Source organism: Nannobrachium achirus, assembly GCF_963921795.1.
Source record: "Nannobrachium achirus genome assembly, chromosome: 18".
NCBI classification, from domain to species: domain Eukaryota; kingdom Metazoa; phylum Chordata; class Actinopteri; order Myctophiformes; family Myctophidae; genus Nannobrachium; species Nannobrachium achirus.
The window spans coordinates 34,183,362-34,202,486 of NC_137825.1; the positions used below are offsets into that span (position 1 = coordinate 34,183,362).

The 19,125-nt window shown below is 41.4% G+C and overlaps 1 protein-coding gene across 1 annotated transcript in view; it reads right to left on the reverse strand.

Annotated features, from left to right (window-relative positions):
* Positions 1 to 488: 488 nt before the first annotated feature.
* The window catches only part of hs3st3b1b (heparan sulfate (glucosamine) 3-O-sulfotransferase 3B1b), a 141,750-nt gene continuing 123,113 nt past the window's right edge, over positions 489 to 19,125 (reverse strand). Inside the window, exon 3 of the transcript XR_013962980.1 lies at positions 489 to 524. The gene's annotated coding sequence lies outside the window, so the exon portion shown is untranslated. The remainder of the gene's footprint in view (positions 525 to 19,125) is intronic.

Genomic DNA, 19,125 nt, shown 5'->3' on the forward strand with positions numbered 1-19,125 from the left:
AACAAGTGACTGTTGGATGGATGGGGGCTCCTGGTTGGAGACCAGGGGGAGATAGAACTACAGTTCAGTCAGACAACTCTTGGATTGAACAAATGTAATTATTGAGCATATAACATAATAGAGCATAAATATTTGGCGTCACAGTCTCATTTCATTCATTCCCTGTAAGGATGAATAATAATAATGAGTTGCCAACTAGATTTGCCAGGGTGTGGAATGAAATAGACCCCCATAAGGGAATCATACTATAGAGACAGAGCCAACAGGTCGATGCTGGGGTGTGTCCGGGTAGCTCAGTCGGTGGCCTTTGGACCACAAGGTCATGGGAACAATCCTGGGCACTGCCAACTCAGCGTACTGTATGAGTAGAACGGCTTGGGAGCAGCAGTGCGACAAGTACTGGGAGCTGACGGTAGGTATGGCGCTCCACCTCAGCAATCCATCTCCCAGGGGTCTAGCGCATTGTAACAGAGATCCTGCGTGTTATACCGGCTGATACCGACAATAAGCCACTCCCCGACCTACTTGGGGTGGTGGTGGGAGTAAAAGAAAAAACTTTAGAGCAGAGTACAGTGGGGTAGGCAGAGGCTCAGGGGTAGAGTGGCCGCTTGGCAACCGGGGGATCCCAGTTCGATCCCAGGCTCCCCCAGAGTTAGTGTCGCGGTGCGAGGCGTTGTGTGCTTGTAGATCGGCTGTTTTCACTAGTTTAAATCATTTTTAAAATGATACAAAACAAACAGTTTTGGACATACAAGGTTTCCACCCGACAAGGACGATATGGAGCTCCAACTTCATGTTGCGAGAGCAGCTTCTGGTGGTTCTGTCGTGCCAGCCTTTTTGTTTATACGTGTTGCATTGCAGTTTTTCCTATTCGCTTTGGGTGATTCGATTTGCGTTGAGGGATTGTGCTTTATAGCGTTGTCGGGCAAACTCTTATCCTCATATTCTAACTGTTTGAGTTTTTTTTGTAAATTAGTAAAGAAGCAGATCCACAAGCTCAAAATGCGGCTCCAAATGCTGCACGTAAGTGACGCAGTCAGTTTGTTGATGAACTTGGGCACGGTTTCAGCCATTGACTTCCATTATTGTGAATGTGAAGTTAAATATTGAAAAAAAAACGGTGCGAAAACTTGTTAAGTTCACCTGGAATGCATGCACAAGAAATACAACACTGATTGGACAAACAGAAACACTCACAGCCACATTGAATGTTAGCTTCAGCAGTGAGAGACACTGCAGATAGAGCATATGGTAGAAATTACAGTCAGGAAGGAACATAACAATACTGCTTGCCCACATGCATACAGGACACGCACGCGCGCGCGCGCGCACGCGCACACACACACACACACACACACACACACACACACACACACACACACACACACACACACACACACACACACACACACACACACACACACACACACACACACACACACACAGAGAGAGAGAGAGAGAGAGAGAGAGCAGGTGGTTTCCACAGTAGTGGACCTTAAATTGAATTCATCTCTATCATAACCCACCTGCCTACAGTCCTGCAGCCTGCTGGACTATTGTATACTCACATTTTGCTACTCATTTTTGGCTAAGCTAGCAACACCACAATGTGGAAATACTTTTAATCCCCCTTTTCTCCCCAATTTAGTCGTTATGCCAATTCATTCCTCCTCACACACTATTCTGTGTCACTGCTGCTGTATCCTACTAAATCACCTGCCAGTGAGGAGCCCCCACCAGGAGGAAGTAGAACCGTTGTCCTACTCCTCCCGTCCAACACTCCCTGCTGACAGATGCAGACCCATTTGTGAAAATGGAAAAAAATGTAATAAAATAAAATAAAAGTTAGCGAAAAAAACACGGCCAGCTCACATATTAGGAGGGTAGTATGAGTCACCAGAAAAAAGACGGGTGTTTTTGATGAATCTATCATGGTTAAAATGGAGTTTGAAGTTACAATGGGTTTGTATAGGAATGGGCCCTGGAATGGGGAGTGTCTGATAAAATGAATATCAAATATCTAACTTAATCAAGCAAAACAAAAACTGTCCAGTGTGTTCACAAAAGCCCGACTAGACGGTAAAATGACCAAATCTCTTGGAAGTGGAACATCCCTTTAAGTACAGTGCTTGAGTAAATCTACTTTAACACAGTAGTTATACTGTTTCCATGTACTCCGGTCTGAACGTCCTACTGTAGCACACTGACAGAAAATAAACAAACAAGCCCACGCCCGCTCCGCTCTGCTCACCAGCATGTTGTTCATTTGGAATTCTAATTCTTGTTTTGCCCGTTGCTTAATTTCCTGCAGGAGCGGTCGATGCCTCTCAGCTACTGAGTGAGTGAGTGAGGTAGTGAGTGGGGTAGTAGTCATTAAAAACAAGTACCCAACACGAGTTGCTGACAGAGATGCCGGGAAACAAATGACCGCCTTCAAACGGAACTGGCACTGCAAAGTGAGGCTGTGGCCAGTTGCGGTGAGTGTGTGTGTGTGTGTGTGTGTGTGTGTGTGTGTGTGTGTGTGTGTGTGTGTGTGTGTGTGTGTGTGTGTGTGTGTGTGTGTGTGTGTGTGTGTTTGTCTCAGTGGTGGAAAAAGTACTCAAATGTTTTACTTAAAGTAGAGGCATCAATACTGCAACGCAGAGATACTCTGTTACAAGTAAAAGTCTGGCAATTAGTGAGAGTAAAGCATTGGCATCAAAATGTACTTTAAGTACAAGAAAGTACTCATTATACGTTTCACACGTTTTTAAATGTATAAATTGTTTGCAAATCTTTTGAAAATAGCAGTTCTACACTCTACAAGCTCACAATGCGGCGCCATCAAATGCATTGTGAGCTTGTAGATCGCCTATTTTCAAATGGCCAAAATAATACATATAGGGTCTAAGTGGTCAATGTATGTTTTGTGATAACAATGTAACTCTGCAAAGTAACTAAGCTGTCAAATAAATGTAGTGGATATATTTGCTTAGTGGAGTAGAAGTAAAAACATAGAAAATCTAAGTACCTGAAAACAGTACCTGAGTACATACATGTACGTGTTACTTTCCACCACTGAGGCGCGTGCGTGCATTCATGCGTGCGTGCATGCGTGTGTGTGCGTGTGTGCGTGTGCATGTTTTTCCTGGCAGAGTGTGCAGGCAGCGAGGTGGGCAGCTGGACTGATGAGGGACTGGTTGAGAGCCGGGCGCTGACAGCGCTCACTTCCTGGCCACGGGCAAACACTTCCTGTCACGGGCTGGAGAGTGTTGAGTGTCTGAGGGGCCATCTGGCCCTGCATGGGCCCCGCATGGGCCCCGCAGGCGCCCAGCGGCTATGGGCCCCAATTATACTGTACACACGTAGAGCGCGCTCGCTCACACACACACACACACACACACACACACGAACAGTAGAGATGCTACATGTGCATGGATGCACGCACACACACACATCTGGGGGTAATAATGACAGGTATACGTTTGGTCTCTGTGCTTCTTTCTCAGATAATAAATACACACTCGTGTGCATGAACATTCATATTACTATTTTGTAATATAGGACAGCATTAAAAAGAGCCAAAACATTATCACAGCGCTGCACGTTGTGAGCTTGCTGTGAGGCCATTTTTCGGATTGTGACATCGCTGCACAACTAAGTACTGTATAAAATAGGAAAGGCCTAAACGCTAAAACTAACCTCTAATCGTCTAATCCTAACAGTAACCCCAATCTGTAGCTGTTCCTAATTGTCTAACCTTGAAACATTTCTTTCTTGTGAAGACCAGGACATTGTCGCCACAATGTGAATTTCTCAAATTCTACTATACATTTGGCCCTCACAGTAATACAAGTTGTAATAGATTCTATGAAATGTAATCTATTTGTTTTATATGTGCAGTCACGTGTCTGTCACTTTACCTAAGAATACAGTAAGACTGACTCAGCAACAGCTGTCGGGACCGTGGCTCCACGCGCGCTCCGACGTCATCAGTCCATACATGGAAGACTCTTCAGAATTGTATCTTTAGACATTGTTTAGGATACACCCTCTCAACTATTCTTGTCACACTGTCCGTGTATATAATGGGACCATGCCTGAGAAATGGGAGCGACAGATGGGGATGCGTGTCGCTCAGAGCTCTTGATAAGATTGTTCAATAAATGTTGTATTCATTATACTCCACCCTCTAAGAATTCAATTCAATTTATTATGTTATTATTTATATAAGTATGATGCTTAAAGAATTCTATTACAGTGGCGTCCCTGGGTGGATCCGGCATAATCTGTCTGTCAGCTTTTCTCTTTTTCTGTACAGGACACACTGGCTATTGATTCAGAGCAGCTGACGGACAGGGATCGCCGGTCGAACTTAACCGAGGGTGAGAAGTGTCGTGATATACAATATTTTAAAAGGCCAGACGTGGTCATTGTAATTGCATGTACCCAGGACAGGCCACGACATGTGTGCGGCTGTCATACTTGCATGAACAAAATTTAATAGAGAGATGCCTTGCATGTATAGAAGGTTTCTACCGTATCTCGGAAGAATAGGCCTGCTGTTTAAACGTACAGTAGCCTACCCGTGTAATTCGGGGTGAAAGCTAATACATAGCTCCACTTGATCGTGGGTTGTTTCTGTTAAAGTACAGTACCTGTAGGAAACCGAGGAAATGATTATCGATTGGGGAATCGCCTTTCGGCAATAATCATCTCGGTATAGAATATTGCATGACGAAATATTCTCTAGGACGCCGCACGTGGGCGGGTAACTCTTCATGGGAGACGAGACGTTAGAGGACGTGAATAATACGTAACCAGACGTGAGTTGCTCACAGAGGGGGGATAAATATAATATGAATTTAATATATTACATGGTAATGATAGTAATTATGCTTTTATGATAATCAACTAGAAGTGGGTAGTTGAAACCAGAACCAAAATAGGAATCGGTAGGCTATTATGTTTTCTTTTCTCTGTCTGGGGTAAAAATGGCCTGGAGAATAAGAAGGTCTTATGTCATTAGGACATTGGGTAGACCGTATATGGGTTTTGCCACCTTAAATATTTTGTGGAAAGCGTAAGACTCGAGCTGCTGGGGGTGTGAATGTGAGTATGTAAAATGTAAGGAAATACATTTTTGGCCTATATCAAATAACTGATGCTAGTGTAAAAAATACCAGGCAACGGGAGAGTCTGTTACCTTATATAAATAGTCAGTCGTGGTCGAGCGATCAATATATCTAAAATGAAGAAACTGTTTGGAGGGAATGCTGGAGTTTCAGTTTGACTGGTAATAAAGAATCCCCGACCATCATGGTCGGCTGGGAAAAACGGCTTTCCGGTGATTTTAGGCTATAATGTAAGCCTATAGACTTCGAATTACACATTATTATTTGTCTAAAGTGTTAGAGCTACAACAAAACCCCTATTATAATTAGTCTAGACCTGTCAAACTCTTGTGAGTCTGTCTGACACGGCAGCTGAGCTGCCTGCTTCGGTTGCGTTCTATTTTCGCCGTACAACAGTTACGCGTGGTGGGGGTTGACAGAGCGCCTATGTGAAATGAGCAGAAATAGCGTTAGCAGAATGAAGTTTCCGGCGCTGGTCTCTTCAGAATAAGAGTACCCCTAAAAGCCGGCTATAATAATACATTATGTACTACACGTTAGGTTTGAAGCTCTTGGAGCCTGGCTTATTTCTGCCGGCTCCCAGATCGGAAATGTTCTTTCTGCTCACTTCACGGACCTTGTCAGAGCTACAAGCTGACAGCACGGTGAAATGCGCTGCGCTGTGAGCTTGTAGGTCTGCTATTTTTAAATGAGATACAGGGTCACAGCAGGCACGGGTTCCTTTGCTGGCTATTTTAGAAGCGTACCGCACCGGCCATACGAAGAAGCGTATAGGCCTACATTGAGGAGACGATTGTTCTCGTGCGTCAACGCTTGCATAATCATACAGCAAAGGAAACCTCGGCACAATTAAATAGACATTATTTGATTTGACTCAAAAACCCAGGGACATTGAGCTCGTTATGACAGACCTGGTGAGAGTAGGATATTATAAGGCTGTAACAAAATAGACCACTGTTAATAGTGTAAGATCAGCTGTTTTCAAGGCATGTTGGAGGATATATTGATTGTAATGATTAATGAAGGTTTAATTTTGTCTTAATATTTAAGTAGAACATAGTGAATGTATAGGCCTACTGTAGCAGCAGTAATTGGTGACTAGGCTAGATCACATTGTTTGATTAACAGTGATGTTTGAAGGTTAAATGGATGAATTTACATGTATGTGTTGACCAGATCATTCTGGGTTGACCTCTAAAGCTTGACTTAGATTATTTTACCAGGGTTAAATTAAGATTGGGTAGCAGTCTATTCTTAATTATTAACACTACGGTAAAATCGGTTGGCATTGCTTTGTGACAGGTATTAAGTGAGGTAATTTGTGGGTGAGAACCACATCATAGACATGGTAGTGGACGTCAGTCTAAATGGTTTAGTAGTTCATTAATAGACAGCTTGGGCTGTGATTGACATTATGCTATTTGCTGACTTGGATAGGACAGTGTAGAATAGCTGGACATGGGGAACAGGTGCCGTGCTTTAGGAATGGTGGGGGCCTGTGGAAGACAACCCCTGCTGTGAGAATAACATTTCTGTGGTCCATCCCAAATGTGTGTCAGTCTGGGTGGAATGGCTGTTTCGATATTTGGGCCTATTTGGCCTTTGTACGCTCATTTAAAAGGAGAATGTAACTTATTTCAGCCAGTGGACTGAAGAAGAGATTGTCCAAAATATATCTTTAGCTTTGCAGTTTAGCAGTCGTCAAAATAAAAGTGACCATATGAACTAATGAACATTGATTTAAAATAGGCTGTAGTCAGCTTGTGGTCAGGCTATTCTCTTCATAGGCCAAGCAAGGACTAAGGGTAAGGGTAGGAAATAAACAGTAGTGCAAAATATATATGGTTGGCTGAAAACTTTATTGATAAAATATTTCTCTAATTCAGTGAAACTCAAGCAAAGTGATGGTGTAATCTGGTTACACAAGTATGTCACATACAAGAAGTTAAATGTTTCAGTAGAATCTAATTTTTCCTAATATAGACGGTAAAAAAAAATGGTTGCCAACCTGTCAGTATATTTTCGCATACTTCAACTTGTGTGGAGACCAGTGCTCGGGGGAGCACTGCTACTAGTTTAATTTTAAAGTCTTAGCAGCCAACATGGCAATTTCTTTGAGAAAGGATAAACAACCGATTGGTTGGATGACTAGCTTTTAAGTGTAACCATTTTAAATTCTTAGATGTGGCATGTAAAATGTATCTAAAGAAAGGGAACTGAAAAACGGGCACTAAATAGTGGTGAATGTATGTACTTAATATTGTAAGATGGGTAGTGAAATTATCCAATGTACTGGGGTTTTCCCATGTGAAAAATAGACATAATATTATAATATTATATTATTTGTTATTAATGGAGGACATGTGGTCAGATCTAGAGAACTGTTTCCGGACAGTACAATTACTGTAAAATGTACAGGGCCTCTAGAAGTAAGTGTGACAATTCTCACAGCAGCTGTTCAGGAATACACTGTCGGTTCATGACATAGTATTGACAGAATTGCCTTAAGAAGGATTCTGTGTAAATGTAAAATACTTTTGAGATTGCAGGGCATTATAATTAGATAGCAGATGATTGTAGCATTAGTATAAGGATAATGTCTGGTTGTGTTGTTTTATCATATTGGGAGAAGCCAGGTTTTTCAAACATAGATTTTGGGAAATCCTTTACTCTGCTTACTGCGTGTCCATCAGGGGTTCACCTGTCACTTGAGCTATACTGGGAGAGGGCAAATGCGATCACATTGACAGTCTGGTCATCAAGATGGACTAGTTCCGCATCTGGAGAACAATGTTGGACTGGGGACAACATGACACGGAGAATGTTTCTCAAACGACATTTTGGGACTACAGGAATCCATGACTACTACAGCCAGGGGCATGGCTTTGACTCTGTGGGGGGCACACAGAACACAGAACTTTCCTAAGGAACATGAAGGGGACATTGTGTGAACACTTTGAACGGACTAATCACTATGTTTTTTTCCCGTGGGGTGTTTGTAGTGCTTCCTCTCTCAGTGGGGTGCGAACGTGACAGGGGGGAACGATGGTGAGGCCGTAGTAAATTGGTGAGTACCTATAAGGAAGGATTCATTGAAAATGATTAGTGGCTTGGTTTGAGTACCTATAAGGAAGGATTCATTGAAAATGATTAGTGGCTTGGTTTCCATATGGGAAAAAAAAATACAACTCAATAGTCTAAATGTCTACTTAAAGGGACAAAGGATAAATATGGTCCTAACCAAAACCATATTAGATAGGACATTTATATAGATAGGAGATTTACTTATAACTCAGGAAATATATAAATAGGACATTTACTTATAACTCAGGAAATATTGTTTAAAGAACATGTAGTTTTTGAAACCATGATAGTTTGAAAAAGTGTTTATGGAAAAAAGCGTTCTGTAGATTGGAACCCTATTTAAAATACTCTATAGTTAGTATGGCCATAACTATATATATTGGGATGGTTTTAAACCGTTCAAGGCATAACACAGTCTGCGAAGAGAATTGTCCCACTGGAAAAATATGATACCCAAAAAGATAAAGTATTCTTTAACCCTGCACTAGCCATACGTAGTCCTTAGGGTTTATAAGGAGGGTCCCAGGGAAATAGTTAAGATTTGTCTAACCGTACAAACCTAATTTTTACACTTACATAGGATGAGTGTTGCATTGCCCTAATTACTATACCCATAATGTTAGATAATCTAAAACAGTGGTTCTCAAACTGTGGTACATGTGGGCAACCCTTTTGGTGGTACTAAATATTTATATTATACTACAGGTAATACTTCTGACCAAGCAATTGATTGAAATAGGCTCACATTAGGAATATCATCAGTTTGCATGGAAAGTTCACAGATAGATAAATCTGTTTCATAACCAGGTCATCCATTATTGGCTTAGAAATGAATCTTCATGAATTCAAAGCCAATTGGCCACCTGAGCCTGTGCGTATATGGGGTGGGTCTACGTACCTATATTTTAACTTGGAGAGACACATATTTTATGAGATGGTACTTGGCGTAAAAAGTTTGAGAACCACTGGTCTAAAATATGACATGGGATTAAGAACACAACAGGGATATCTGAGTCAGATTGTTTGTTACCAATATACTCGGAATAAAAGAGCAAGGCCTAAATTTTAACCAATAACATATTCTCCTGTTCTCTTCCAACTCTAAAAAAAAAAAAAAAAAAAAAAAAAGACATTTCTAAAATAATCCAGAGACCTATACGTAAGCAAACCCTAAGAGTGATGCAGGCGTGAGGAACTATAGGAGTTCAATGGACATTTAACATCTTTCTAGTTTAAATGTTATGTAAGTGCTGGGGACTAATGACTAAGATAGGAAAAAATAATGGTGTTTTTAAGTGTATTGACATGCGTACACAAGTAAAGTTTAAAGCTGTTTTAGGTAACCTACTAGTGTGTGAATAACTATAGGAGTAATGTTGAAACTGGTTAGAGTAGGACCAAGGCGGATTAGTCTTGGTGTGTTGAGCTGAAATAACCAATATAGGATTGTACCTATTTCCTACATAAAACAAAGTAAGAGTCCTTTGCCTAGGAAGATAATATATGATTTATGTGTTCCTGTGCATAAGGAGGGTATATGATTTGGTGGGAAAAATATATTTCTAGGGGTATTATTTAAGTTGCTCAACCAGTGGGCTATTTAGGTGTAATCAAATATTTTTGATTGTTTTTTCTATTTTACTTAATAAAAACGCCACTACAGATGGTTACTAATAGGAAAAGATCTGTGTTAGGGGTTAACTGGTTATTATCAAATTGGTTACTGGCTGCTATGCAGCATATGCCATGCCGACCTTAATGTAAAATAAAAAATGCCTTTATAAGACTATTCCGTAAGTACCAGTGTTCTTTTTGAGAATCCTCCTTGTAATATAAACACTATCCATGAAGTCCCTAGGAATTTAGTGGATAGAACCCGCGATAGGGGTGGGTCAATGCGGTTGCATTTAGTTTCTGATGAAATGTAGTTTCTGATAGAATGCTACTACACCAGTCTTGTGTCACGAGTGACGTGGCTGTTCCCATGGGGGGGTGTTGCGGTGTTTATATATTTTTGTATCTCCCTGCTCGTGTGATGTTCTTCCGCTGAGCAAGGGGTGACATACGACCATTGGGAGCGTGCACGTTGTGAGCGCTAAGCAAGAGTGCAACGCGTCACAAATACGACCATTGGGAGCTGGTACGTTGGGAGCTTGTACTGTAAATCATACTTTATAGATCATCCTCTATTAGAAGGCCAAAATGCGTCAGTTAGGAGAGTGATGAGCGTTATTAGCGTTATATTAAAGACTGGGAACTGGGTTTAGATACCAGTGCTTCTCAAAAGAGGGGGGAGGTAATATATGGAAGGTAATATAAATCATAAAATATATGGATTATAAAAGAAGTATAAGAAGAATTCCTATAAGAAGAATGAGCATTAGGCTATTAATTATAAGAGGACTAGAAGTAGTTACAATTTCCAGAGTTGTTGTCTCTAGTCTCTAGTAGTTACAATTTTGGAATGGCTCTAGTACATTTTCAGGTTAGATTATTAGGCTATTATTATTCAGAATTGCTGTCTCTAGTAGCTACATAATGTAGGTTTGTTTGACAATTTTAGGTTTGTTTTGTCACCTGTCCAGTCTTCTACTGGCCAGAGGAACTCCTGCTGGGTTTAATGACCAGCTGATAGACATGGGGGAGACATTCTTGGAGTCACTGTATGTTTGGGAATAACAGGAGCCTGAACCACAGGCCACTGCCCACTGAATTGAAATGCAAGGAGTGCATGTCTGAGGTTGAGTGATACCCGGGTATATTGAGCATATATGGGTCGAATATATGTGTATGTATGAGTGAAGACAGTGTTTTTGAGAATCACTGGTTTGTTGGAAAATAATGTTGAATGCATTATACGGAGTAGGTTTTCAAAATTATGATGTTTTGATGTTTTCACCTTTGAAGGTGAAAGAAAAGTCATGCTAACTATACTTTTGATTTCCCTATAGGGATCCTGAGTTTCATCCCACTTTGGATGGAAATGAAATATATTGTATGTCATGGGATTGGTCTAATGAAAGATCGTCTTTTCCCACAAATCATGATATGATTTTCAGTTCTAGGTAAGGAGAAACGTGTCTTCTCCTATATGTTATTGGATTTGTCTAATGAAAGATTGTTTTCTCCCACCAATATTTAGGTGCCGAAGAAATAATCTGGGTGGCTTAAGAGAGAAACACATTGTAGTGATGGAATGTTCTAACGGATTTCTCTTTTCTTCCCAACATACTGTATGTGTTGTTAACATAAACTAACTAAACTAAACCAGTAACAACATTATCTATGCTATGAAATGTGGTTGTGTAGATGAAATGTATTTACAGGAGATGTCAGACGTTTCTAAAAACATTAAGTCAATATGGAAACAAATGGAAGGAATATGTCAAATGTGTCTAAAACACTATGGTAAGAAAATACTTCCACAAATTAAGGTATGTAAAAATATAAGATATCATTCATTATTGAACCATTCATGACGTGATAAATGCTCCCCATTGCCATGAAAATACAGAATATTGTATAGATTATAAAAATCATTCTAGGTTAGGATGTGATAACCCTTGGTGCTGAGTTTTCTATTTTCAGTTTTTTAAATCCAAAAAAACTAAACCATACATGAAAGAATGAGATGTATGGAACCAAAAGATGTCTGGAAACCAGAACCACCAGATTGCCATGATGGAACTGTGCCAGGGACATAACTGCCTTGAATCCCCTCCACTAAGAAGGTCAACCTGACTGCTATGAAGGACGTGTTGGAAAAAAGGGGCGCAGAAACCCTATGACATGACATTGCCCAGATAAGGGAAGAAGAGAAGAACCAAGAAGAGAAGGGACATGTTGTCGTTGAGCTCATGTGGAGAATTGCAGGAGAAACACATACACAAACAAAATGCTGGCTTTACGAAGTGATCGCTCAAACCTGAGGGTCGTAGGATGGAATTTTCCCAAGATATGCATCATTGGTTTTTTCGCCCCTACCACATTAAAATGTGTCTAATAAATATCCTCCTGGAGATGGAAAACAAATCTCATTACATTTACTGTTAATGACCATATATGATGATATATGATCAAAGGGAGGAATTGTAATAGATTCTATGAAATGTAATCTATTTGTTTTATATGTGCAGTCACGTGTCTGTCACTTTACCTAAGAATACAGTAAGACTGACTCAGCAACAGCTGTCGGGACCGTGGCTCCACGCGCGCTCCGACGTCATCAGTCCATACATGGAAGACTCTTCAGAATTGTATCTTTAGACATTGTTTAGGATACACCCTCTCAACTATTCTTGTCACACTGTCCGTGTATATAATGGGACCATGCCTGAGAAATGGGAGCGACAGATGGGGATGCGTGTCGCTCAGAGCTCTTGATAAGATTGTTCAATAAATGTTGTATTCATTATACTCCACCCTCTAAGAATTCAATTCAATTTATTATGTTATTATTTATATAAGTATGATGCTTAAAGAATTCTATTACAAAGTCAAGTGCACACACGCACGCACACGCACATGCACACGCACACACACACACACACACACACACACACACACACACACACACACACACACACACACACACACACGGGTGCACATGCACACACACGGGTGCACTGCACATGCACATGCACACATACACGCATGCACGCACCCGAGAACGTACTCATACACACAAACCTACATAGAGAAAGATACAGTACCTGTACCTACATAATACATGCTGACATTAATACGTAATATGAATGCTCTCCTTGGACAGAGCAGGAGACAGACAGTAAGACTTATGGTAGGCTACTGTCTCAACTCTACTGTTCACTTGTGGTACCATGGTACGTTTTCCACTAGTACCCCTTCTATGTACTGTAGTTTGGTCATTACATTTATAGTGATATCCAACCGCCTGTTGTCCGTCTGCTGACTGTGAATAGCGCTCAAACAATGGCAACGTGTCTGGAAAGAAGAAAAAGTGGTATTTCATCTAGCCTATACCATTTAACGGACCACAATGTTTTTTTTTTTGTACAACCGATTAGATTGATTAGCTGATGTATACTACGCCTAGTGGAGCTGAGGCGGTATGGTGCGGTGGGAGACAAAAGTCTGTGATCAGTTGAAGTCGTATTGCCCAGCCATTTGCCTTAAAGGACAACTCCGCCCTAAATCACTTCTAGGCTAATTTTCCTACTTATATTGATCCAAAAAGACTGTCCATGGGGTCTATTAGGCAGAAATGCCCCTGTTGTCCAGTTTCCCCAGCAGAACCTAGCAGCTCTCATAGCATAGAGTGGAGCCTATAAAGCCCCTATCATAGTCGGGTCCGCGGTGGAAGGCTTTACACCGCGGTGTAGTCTTTTCGAGTCTTTTTGAGTCATGAAACTACAACGTTACATCATTCCTCGCGGTGGAGAGCTTTCCACCTCGAGTCCCAACACATCTCTCTGTTTTTACTATCAGACAGACAGGCTCTACACCCCGTTCACTGATTGGTCAATCTACTATGATGGCCTGCACTTATTTTTTGACTTGAGGTGGAAAGCTTTCCACCTCAAATTTGCGGTGGATAGGTCTCCACCGTACACTCTGATACGGGCTTAAGCCTATCGCTTTTACACTATTTATTGTGGGCAAAAGTGTTTTTATTTTTCATGAATGTAGTACTAGTTGTCATTACAAACCCATCCATGTCATCGTTGTCCCACACAAGCCATCACACTCTGCTAAACAGATGTTATGCTTTTATGTGTTTTGCCAAGTCCCGGAAGAGATGCCCTGTGATTGGCCAGTACAGTCACTTTGATTGGCACTTGTGCCGAATGCTCACCCCAAAACATTATTTATGAGATTGTGGTGGCTTGTGTGGGACAATCAAGGCATGGATGTGTTTGTAATGACAACTAGTAACACATTCATGAAAAATAAGATCCCTTTTGAACACAACAAATAGTGTGAAAGTGATAGGCTTATAGGCTCCACTCTAAGCTATGAGAGCTGCTGAGTTCTGCAGGGGAAACTGGACAACAGGGGCATTTCTGCCCAATAGACCCCATGGACAGTCTTTGTGGATCAATATAAGAAGGAAAATGAGCCTAGAAGTGATTTAGGGAGGAGTTGTCCTTTAACACTCAGGTGACTGAAAAAGAATCACTTCCACTCTGACTGCATTTATCAGTCAAACTGATAGGTAAATTCTCTCCCTTTTTGCCCAGGAGAGTACACCTCCTCAACAGACAATTAACCCCCGCTGGCAGCAGGGGAGGAGGTGTTGCTCTCCTGGGCAAAAAATGGAGAGAATTTACCTGTCAGTTTGACTGATAAATGCAGTCAGAGTGTAATCGTATAAAAGTTTCAGAAGGGGGAAATAAACGAGAACATATGTCTTGAGTATTTAGGAAAAGTCATGGAAGGGGACCTTCACGGGGAGAGTTATTGCACTTTGCAATCTCAAAATGACCGGTTAGTCACCCGTGTGTTAAATTAATACCCCGCTACAACTCAAATATTTGCTTCTGTGGGGTCCCTGGAGCAAAGATATTTTGAGATGGTGGGGGGGATGGCCGTCACATACATATAATCTTGGGTGTCCTTGACATGAAAAAGTTTGAGCACCAATGATATAGAAAAGTTTTTTTTTTCCCAAAGACATTTGTAGAATCAGGTCCTCGGGTCTTATAGGTTAAGCCCTCTATCCCTCAGAGCACTGAAGATAAACACCTCCCTCAGACCCTCTGGCCTGTTGATTAGCATCGCCCTCCTCTTTTCCTTGAAGGGTCCAGCTTTCCTCCAGGTCAGAGGCGTCAATTGGGTATGGCAAGGTATGGCAGCTGCCATACCTTGCCTACAGGGGAAAAAAATAAAATATACTAAAAATAAATTCATCTTTTCTGTTTCTGCTAAGGTATATGGCAACATGTCATGTTGCCATACCTTAGCTTTTGCTGAACTGACGCCACTGCTCCAGGTCTGCCCCTCTCTCTTCTCTTCTCCCCTGCAGTAAATCCCTATCTCCGTCTGTCATCCCCTCTTTCACTTTCACTCTCCTGTCCCCTATACCTCGCACCCTCCCCTCTCTCCTTCCTTTTAGTCTGTCCTTCACTCTCCCTGTTTTATGGCAAGGCTCTCGACTAGCTATTGTGTGTGTGTGTGTGTGTGTGTGTGTGTGTGTGTGTGTGTGTGTGTGTGTGTGTGTGTGTGTGTGTGTGTGTGTGTGTTTGTGTGTGTGTGTGTGTGTGTGTGTGTGTGTGTGTGTGTGTGTGTGTGTGTGTGTGTGTGTGTGTGTGTGTGTGTGTGTGTGTGTGTGTGCGTGTGTGTGCCTGTGTAAGTTTTGCACCTTGAGTCACCAAACTTAACACACAATAAATAATAATAAGTAGCCCTAAAAACCAACTGGAGAGAACAGCTCAAGACAGAGACGCCTGGATATCGCCTGTTGACGGCCTGTGCCCCAAATCAACAGTAGACTACTTGTATGTGTGAACCAAACTTTGAGCTTGCTTTTGTGTGAAGTGTGAACTTGCACTGTTGCACAACACTGGATGTGTTCTGCATTTTTTACAGATTCAGAAAGAGACGTATCTGTCAGATTATGTTATAAAAGACAAAAGAATGCTAGAGAATGGTTGTCTTCAGTACGCCAGAAATAGAAGGGAACACATATTGCAACACCGTCTGACCCCCTTCATAGGTCACTGACCAGACACCGAGAGGCTATTTCTAAATAACTTTCAGAGAGCCTTGGACGAGGCATGGCAAAATAACTCTGACACACTGGATCACACACTACAATGGGGAATAGAATTATCCTTTAAAGCAAAAACAAAACTAAAAAAGAACAGCACACCCTGTTCCAGAGTGGCCTGACAGCCATTGCTTGCAGAACTCGTCTCTCACAGCTTACTTACAAAGGGAAGGGGACAACACAGCGTGATGGGATGGATGAACCAAACAGCAGCTCTTGTGGTCTAGCTGACCATTGTGGGAGTATGGGATCACTAACGTTGGATGAAAATCACCACCCCAAGAAAATCGCACCTGGTATCAAACACGACACACATGCATATCTATTGTACTTGTATGGGCCGTTCTGTCTGGGACACTCAGTTGTTATCTCAGTTGTTATCACCGCTCAAAAACAGGGATGGACAGGGAAACAAACCTAGTACCTTCTATGATGTCAGTGAGCATCCTGAAGGTACCCAAGGACCCGCCCACCTCAGTGAAAATCACACAACGTTAGTGTTCTATCCACGGGTTTCCAACGCCCCATAGTGCATTGCGCAGACGTTGTACCGAGCTTCCGGCGCCGCAGCCAAGTGTGATTTACAAGCTCACAGCGGGCTGCATCTACGACGCGACGTGAGCTTGTAGGTCTGCTGTTAAACCGGAAGTGTGGTCCAAATAATCTCCAGTAAACTCCCGCGGAAACAGGTGGATAGGGTTAAGAAGAGAATCACTGGTCTGTGTTCAGGTTGACCCCACAGCTGGTTCAGCATCGGGACACAGTCAAATCTTTAACATTAATTGGCGTCAAATGTCAAGATACCGCTCCATTCCCATTCAAAAGCAGAATCCACTTTGATAGGTAGATTTAAACTTCGAAGTCAGAGAAGGTCATAAAAATAGCAAAAATAGCTGAGGCCTAACAAAATAATATGTTGGTTTCCGGTTGGCGACCGATACGTGCGACCCAGATGATTTTATTGGCATTTGGAGTGAAAATAAAAAAATAAAAAAAATTAAGTCAAAATCCGACCGAGTCGATCAAAAACGTCTTACAAAAAATATATTTGGTGCGACCACATTCGCGAAGTTTAATCAAAGTTTTCTTTCGTCTAAAATATCATGTGAGCAAATGTTTTGTTTTACTATTCAGCGTCATCGCGAGGAGACGCGTTGGTCAGGGACCGCGTTGGTCAGGGACGTGCAGAGAATGTTAAGAGAGGCAGGGGCTGACATTTCTAAAAGGGCCCTTTGGTGGACAATTCTCTCTTAAAAGGGCAGGGGCTCAAGCCCCGTTTGATGTCTGTGTGCACGTGCCTCGGTGCCTGGCGACTGGCGTTGGTAAAAGCAAGAGCAGCAGCATCGCATCGTCTATGCAAAGCGTCACAGCAGCTGTGATGGAAGTTGGAAGTGGAACAACTACGACGTGAAACGAGCAATTATAATCACACCAATGGATTATGTTTTCGTTTGAACCAAATTAGGTAGTCTACACAGAGGGACGGAGGGAGTTTTACCGTGAACGTGGCTGCGTGCAGGCAGACTCGTGAGAGAAGAAATCCATGCTTTACATAGTGTTTTCGGTGGAGAAGTCTCGTAAACAGTCTGCCTTCCCGTCACTACCAAATGAGTCGCCCGTTTCAGCTTGACTCGTTATCATTCTGAATCAATTAAAGTTACATTGTGTGATTAAACGTGAGCACGTTTAACTCAAGAGGCAAAGCACTGTGTCTGCTAGGTGGAGGACGGACGGTCAGTGTGAAGGGAAAGTTAAGTAGCTGGAGGTTTATTCTTCGCTGTATGTCGGTGTCGCTAAACATGCACCCTTAATCTACAAGCCCACAACGTATTGGATCAGCGACGCATTGTGGACTTGTAAATCAGCCCACTTTTGCAGCGGCGAATGGAGACTTCTGCCTCGCGAGACCAGCCACATTTTAACGTTACATGCACCCAGAATCTCGCGAGAAGTGCGGCACATTTGTTTTAATTAAATATAAATTCATTCGAAGCTCAATTTTTACTTTCGAATGTTCTTATTTTATTTTTGGTATGTGAGTGATACAGCACTTTACTTTGGTACTTTACTTAGAGTTGAATTAAAACTCAAAAGTATTCAACCAGTGTGTGGACATTCTATTCAAAGTTTTCAATTGTTTATTGTTTGTTGTTTTCAGACACTATTTTGTAAGTGCAGTGTACATGAACCATTTAATGATTTAGAAATTGGTAACTCAGGAAAACAGAATATATTAAAAAAGAAGCATATCGATCATTGCCATAGGAAAAAAAATAAAAAATAAAATACCTACCCATCCTTCCCATGAGGAAATAAAATAAAATTCCTTGCTACCCATCATGCCCACAAAAAAATAAAAATAAAAAATAAAATAAAATAAATTCCCTACCTACTCAGCCCTAAAATTACAGCCAACCGGAAACCAATGTTTTATTTTGTTAGGCCTGATCTACAGCTCAATGTTCTGCCAATTCATTGGAAATCTCTCTTGCCAATGACAGTACGTGTGAAGTTTTGAAATGGCACATAACTTTAATTTGAAAGTCAATGGGGCTGAAATCTTGCCCAAATTAGTATTTATTACATTATAGATAATCATGTAATATACAACTGATGTCAGTGTAAAGTGATAGCCAGCCAGCCGGCTAGACAGACAGATGCACTGAAAAAGACAACTCCTTTAGATTGATTGGAATATGATGTGATATGAATTGATTGCTTTAAACAAACATGATCTTGTTCTGTAGGCAACTTTCCAGTGACACACATCTCCTTTTCACAGCGTAAAATAAACAAGGGAAATCTAAATACAGTAATTGAATGCAGATAAACCACACGGCCACTCCACCAGCGTACACATGTGCACTGGTTTAAAAGACACACAGGTTTATTTGTTCTGAAAGCCGCATTGCCATATGCTAATGATTCTGTGCATTGAAAATTAATAAACTCAACCGGTGCTCTGTTCCGCTGCGGTAAGAAGACAGACTGCTTCAATTCCATCCTTGTAACTATATAATTTAGACGAATATGAAGAGATATAAAATATTTAAAAAAAGATGTATCATATGTATCACTCACATTTGCATGTTTATGTTTATGGATGATCTATGCTGCTGCTGCTGCTGCTGCTTGGCCCATTGATATGCACATTCTAATTCATGAACATATGTTTCATAT